Genomic DNA, 6910 nt, shown 5'->3' with positions numbered 1-6910 from the left:
ATGTTACACTATAAAGACAGGATATCTTGAAAACTATTAGAGATATTTCAGAGCTCTACTCTTGGACAAAACTTGAAGGCAATTTATCATGTTTAATTTTTTATGTTTAGTCATGTCGATAGAACGCATTGTTTCAAAGATGGTAAAAGTGTAAGCGAAAAGATGCAACTATTTTGAACCATACCTAATCATGTTTTCAGCATTCTTCGCCTGGACTATTACAGATCCGTGGCTTGATTAGAAATTAGTAGGAGCTGCAATTTTATAAAATGTGACCTCCGCTATTTCGGCAGGTGGCCGCTCAAGTTTCAAATTGTTTCATTCACACTTCAAATCATAATTAAGTCGAATAACCTTAGGTTTACCCAAAATAGTCCAGTCAATAACTTATAGACATAAAAAAGGGGGTGTGCTTGCAATTTATATTGTAGTTCTGATCTTTAAATATATTATTTGGGTACATAAGAGAAGTCCAGAACCAATTTCTTCATGCAAAATTTCCTTGTGCTAGATACAGAATGGCCCAAAAACTTCGTAATTTCGGCTCATTTTCCAGTTTTCAGCTATTTCTGCCAAATCTCGTAATCGGACAGAAAAATTTTCTCTCGCCTTTTTTTTAGATTATGAAATTCTTAATAAAATGAGATCATTCGGAACTCTCTATCTCCAATGAGCACTGAGCTATGATTTTTCAAAAATGAGTGAAATTTGAAGAAAAAATCAATTTTGAAGAATTTTAGTTATTGATCAACAATATCTTTTGATTGTTACCATTTAGATGTATAATTCAAAATCCCTCTGGGCGTATTTTTTGCTGTACAATCTGAGATCAGGTAGAGCGCTCTATCTCATATAGATTTCCAGGTACACCTGACAACGATGATCCTTGAATATTGTGAAAAACACATAATTTTCAGCTTTAACCATCATCAGCAACTACATTGTCCTCACATTGATATTTCGCACAATGACATAAGTTCATGAGATTATGTTCTATGAGAATCACCAGATGCACTTCATTTCAGTATTTCCTAGTAGAGAGGCGCGCTTAAGGACACCTCAAGGATCAAAATTTCAAACACAACTTTTGACATAATGCTCAGATTTCATCGTACTACACTTCATTCTTCTTGACTCGCCAAGGCTGTTCAAAATCATGCATCAAATTTCACTCATTTTTGAAAAATCATAACTCAGTACTCATTGGAGATAGAGAGTTCCGAATGATCTCATTTTATTCAGAATTTTATAATCTAAAAAAAGGCGAGAGAAAATTTTTCTGTCCGATTACGAGATTTAGCTGAAATAGCTGAAAACTGGAAAATGAGCCGAAATTACGAGGTTTTTGGGCCATTCTGTATCTAGCACAAGGAAATTTTGCATGAAGAAATTGGTTCTGGACTTCTCTTATGTACCCAAATAATATATTAAAAAATCAGAATCACAATATAAATTGCATGCACCAATGTATATAGTGACTGGACTAAAAGCTCGGTCAATACATGTGTGCACTGGAATTATCGATATTAACCATTACCATAGAAATCATAATATGCTGAGTTCTAGTTGTAAACCATACCTGATTTGACCATGCTCAGATAATGTCTTCACTGAGATTTATTGTGCAACCTTGCATGAGACTAATTAGTTAATCAATAGCTAGTAAAACATTATCAAAACTACCGATTAAAAAGAACAGTTTAAGTATTTTCGTTTTTTTTTAGATCCTTATTTATTGTGTTCATAATATAAGGTACATTTTTAGCAAGTTGTGATAAGTTTCTCATTATTTTTCTTTCATTTGTCAAAGATTCTGGTGAGCGGAAAAAGAAGCAGACAAGAATGACAGGAAAGAATAACTGATGGGCTTTCTCGTCATAAAAAATGTAAGATTTTGAATTTGTTTGATGTAGGCCTACATCAGCGCTTGTTTGCTTAATAACCGCTTGCTGCTGTTTGATTAACTGCTAGTATTTATCAGGATTAATCATACTTAATTTAACCAATTTTAATTAGAGTACCCGGTACCGTAATTAAGAAAATTATGACGCACGTTTGTTTGGGTAATTAAATTGTTCAACTGACTATTGGGTTCAAAATGCATTATTAACTTGTTTAATGCAAAAATGCTTTATTGAAAAATTCAAAAATTATTCATGCTATTAATAATTTGCTGTCATCTACTTAGAACAACAATACTGTACCTGGGTTTTGTATAGTGCAAGGTCTTTAGAAATATTTATGAAGTATTATACAGTAATCAAGCAGTACGGTAATGTTTATAGGTAAAAACCTAGAAATGTTTATGCTCGCATATAGGGATGGACACGGAGGAGAGAACAAATAAAAAAATTAAATTTATTTATTTGCCAAAAACAAAATACAAAAAAGATTTACAAAAAAATAAAATATATTTATTATTATAAGTGCAATAGCTTAATATTATAAGCTACTGCACTTATAACTAAAAAACATACATAAAAATTAAGGAAGTTAATTTATTCAATTAGAAATAATAACGAAATGATAACTTATTCATAATATTAAAGATAATTTAATGATTAAATGAAGATTTAATCTATGTTCACATGTATACAGTAGGTGGAAGCAAAACACCGGCAAAAGGAAGATTCCTTGTGCGCCAGTGTGATTTGTAAAATCTGCTTAATCAGAGTAATTTATAAAAAAGCGTATTGCTTGAATTTAGCGTATGTAGTGTTCAAAAAGAAATTATTCTTTTTTTCTGTGGTAGGAATAATCGAGTGAATTTGATCTGCAATCAATGATTATGATGTTATTGACTTTTTGTTATATTATTGACGTTTCCTATTGCATGTATATTGCTTTAATGAAATAAAGTACCTATTCTTATTCTCATAATCCAAATTGCTTGCACAATGTCGATGGTACTTCTTCTTACCATTAGAAGGAGAGTATAAAATTTGATATAGTACTTAGAATACTTTTGTTTGAACCTTTTACTTTCCTTGCCCTACTACCATAGGTAAGGAAAGTATTGCTTTCCAAAAAAAAAAGGTACCCCGATTTCAAGTTTTCTATACGTTTCAAGGTCCCCTGAGTCCAAACAACATGATTTTTTGGGTATTGGTCTGTGTGTGTGTGTGTGTGTGTGTGTGTTGTGTGTGTGTGTGTTGTGGTGTGTGTGTGGTGTGTGTGTGTGTGTATGTGTGTATGTCTGTGAACACGATAACTCCATTCCTAATTAACCGATGACTTGAAATTTTAAACTTAAGGTCCTTATACCATGGGGACCCGACAATAAGAAATTCAATAAAATTCAATTCAAGATGGCGGAAAAAATGGCAGATAATACTAAAAAACCACGTTTTTCTCGAAAATGGCTCTAACGATTTCTTCAAATTTAAACCATGGATAGCTATTCATAAGCCCTATCAACTGGCATGAATCTCATTTCTGTGGAAATTTCAGGAGCTCCGTAATATTGTTGAGAAAAATGGCGGATAATGACTAGAAAGCCATGTTTTTCACGGTTTTCTCAAAAAACGGCTCTAACGATTTTCTTCAAATTTATACCATGGATAGCTATTTATAAGCCCTTTCACCGACAGAGTCTCAATCCTGAGAAAATTTCAGGAGACTCCGTAATATTCTGAGGAAAAATGTCAGTTAGGTACTAAAAAAACCATGTTTTTCACGATTTTCTCAAAAACGGCTCTAACGATATTACAATGGATAGCTATTTATAAGCCCTATCAACTGGCATAAGTCTCATTTCATCGAAATTTCAGGAGCTCCGTAATATTCTTGAGAAAAATGGCGGATAATGACTAAAAAACATGTTTTTCACGGTTTTCTCGAAAACGGCTTCAACGATTTTCTTCAAATTTATACCATGGATAGCTATTCATAAGCCCTATCAACTGCATGAATCTCATTTCTGTGGAATTTCAGGAGCTCCGTAATATTGTGAGGAAAAATGGCGGATAATGACTAAAAAAGCCATGTTTTCACGGTTTTCTCAAAAACGGCTCTAACGATTTTCTTCAAATTTATACCAGGGATAGTATTTATAAGCCCTTTCAACCGACATGAGTCTCAATCCTGAGAAAATTTCAGGAGCTCCGTAATATTCTTGAGAAAAATGTCAGTTAGGTACTAAAAAACCATGTTTTTCACGATTTTCTCAAAAACGGCTCTAACGATTTTTTTCAAATCCATACCCTGTATAGTTATTATTAGCTCTATCAACTGACATGAGTCTTTTCCTGGGTACTAATGGGGTCCACCCAATCCTTGAGAAATGGACTTTGTACCTCCTTCTCGGCAGAGGTAGGTAGGTAGAGCAGTTTATAAAAGAACACAGTCATAGTCAAGATATTCATCTGTAGAACAGCTGTTTTGACGACTTTTAAAAAAATAATCGAATTTCAGAATTTACACAAAGAAAATGAACTCTGAAAACAATTATATACAATATATACAGTAGTCTGATCCTAGTTTCAAATATGTGCCGCCAATCGTCATTATGTTATCCCTCTAAATTATTCTCCTTTAAGAAGAGGCTCACAGTTCAATGAGCAAGGAAAGTTGAGTGAGTGTACCACACAGATTTTTCAGGTAGGTGTAATGAGAATTTAGTTAAAGATCAGAGAAACATAAATAGTGTATATTTATAAATAAAATATATTAAATATAAAAAATGATTTGAATAATGTGGAATTAACAATAGAATAGAATTTTATTACCGTCAATAGAATATCACAATTAACATATAGGGCAGTCAAAACAATACAAAAAAAAAAAATAGGGTTTATACAACACAACAACCGTTCAGTATCTGTTCATCCAATATTATGGAAAAGTTCCACAAATTCCTGATCAAACAAATGTAAACTCTAATAATTTTATAATTTTATGTTGATATAATTATACCGGTAGTGTCTCTAGTACTCTTACTCACCTACATCTTCGGGAATGAATAGAGTTACAAAGGAAAAAATAAATGATGAGCTTAAATTTTTAATTTTCATCTTGGCTATCAAAATTTTTCTTACAAATTTAGCATCTCTTATTCTTAAGGCATGCTATTACAATTCTGTAACTTTTACAAGAAACTATGTTAGCCTACATAATTAAAAATTAGAAGTACTTTCAGTCAAAACAGAGTGATGATATATATTATTACTTACTTACCGTAGGCTATTACTGCGGTGGCCACTCGTACCCCAGTCGGTACTTAGCCTCATCAACTAAGCCCTCCAAAAGTTTCGGTCACCCGCGTCCTCCTCTTTAGGCCCTGGATATATATATTATTAAAATAATTAAATTATTACAACTATTATTATTGTTAATTTCATTCAAATAAATGTTCAACTTACATAACATTGTAATATTTGTTAAGATATAAAGATTGAATATCACCAAATAAAATTTGCAATAATTGCGATTGTAAATCATATGTCTAGGCCTATTGAATATTTACTATATAATATACAAGATTAAGGTAATTTCAATGATTGATATATTAACTTGATTTTTTTTCTATGCCTATCATAAAAAATATGATTTTTAAAGGATGTGATTACGGTAGCCTATATTATTTTTGAGTTTGAATCTTAAAAACCGTGGATGAGAGGCTTTATTAGATCATGAAATGCAAAAACCATGAACTATTATTTCTATTTTAATAATGTAATGAACATTGGTTTTCAACAAGTCAACAATTTGAATAATTTGTTAGGTCAGAGTTTTGTGAGAGAACGAATCAAGGATTGGACTACAGACATAAAGGAGAGGAAAACCAGTGCATTGATTCTGATATCTACGTAGATGAAGCTTTTAATCAGATTATTCATAAGTTACCGAATAAAAATACTAGATGGTGGTTGTATAGATAACTACCACAATATCACCCTCACAACTACTCCGGAATCTTCTTATAGCCTAAGTTACTTTGCTATATCTGGGAGTCTTATCAATGGTATCTATATTTATAATATAGTTGTTTATTAAAATATTTTTTTCAAGTGGGGACCAGAGTTAGTGAGGACTCATTTATGTTAAGTTTCGAGGGATTGAGTAAGAAAATAGGCGTGGATAGATGACAAATTTGAGGTTTGCTTCAAGTCCCTTACATGTCAACAATGACTTCATAAAAAAATAAAATGATTGATTCTGGTTTTGCTTTTATTTATGTAGGCCTATATTGGAAGCTTGTTTGGAAAAAACATAGCTACTTGGTAGAATTGAATTGAATTTTATTAAACATTGCTGAAAAAAAATGCCTTAATCCTAGCTAATTTGTATTATTGTCCAATACTCAGTGGATCAAGTAGATGTTTGTTAGACAAAGCATTAGTTAGTTAAAAGCTATTTGATTAGCCTATTGTAAATGTATTCTAAAAGTACCAGTAGATCACCAAATTAGGTAGGTTTAGAACCTACTAATTATAGAAAACTTTATGGGTAATAATGCAGATTTAATTTATTGATAGTAGTTGTAGTCGTTTTTATAGTTATTGTTTATCTATCCAGTATAATTTATCAATAAAGACATTTTTCTATATTCTATATGATGTGTTGTTCATTCAATAGTACTGGACCACAGTTATACGGTACCTAATACGGTTTATAATAATACGGTTATGGTTCCTAGAAACGGTATACGGTATCATGTGTAAGGTACCGGACCTGTTCTGCTTGAATATCGCTCAATTCTTTCAATAGAATACTTCTTGAATAGTCAATTGTAGGCTATATCATAAAGCTGGAATGAGAAAGAAATAAAAAATACTTATATAATATTTAGACCCAAAAGTCATACCTTTGCGTTTGAACATCTATTGACTGCATGGCTGAAGTGTCAAGAATTGATGCGATGTTAGCATACTGAGAAATATGTTGAGAGAAGATAATGAGAATTTTATAT

At 31.8% G+C, this 6910-nt stretch overlaps 1 long non-coding RNA gene across 1 annotated transcript; it reads left to right on the top strand.

The window, feature by feature from the left end:
* The first annotated feature begins 1744 nt into the window (after positions 1–1744).
* On the top strand, positions 1745–6552 carry LOC120349198. Its single transcript, XR_005570297.1, has 2 exons — positions 1745–1886; positions 5723–6552. It is a non-coding gene; the product is annotated as an uncharacterized LOC120349198 (long non-coding RNA).
* The last annotated feature ends 358 nt before the right edge of the window (positions 6553–6910 follow it).

This window comes from Nilaparvata lugens, unplaced genomic scaffold (genome assembly GCF_014356525.2).
Source record: "Nilaparvata lugens isolate BPH unplaced genomic scaffold, ASM1435652v1 scaffold8685, whole genome shotgun sequence".
NCBI lineage: Eukaryota > Metazoa > Arthropoda > Insecta > Hemiptera > Delphacidae > Nilaparvata > Nilaparvata lugens.
This window is presented reverse-complemented; position numbering and strand designations above follow the sequence as displayed.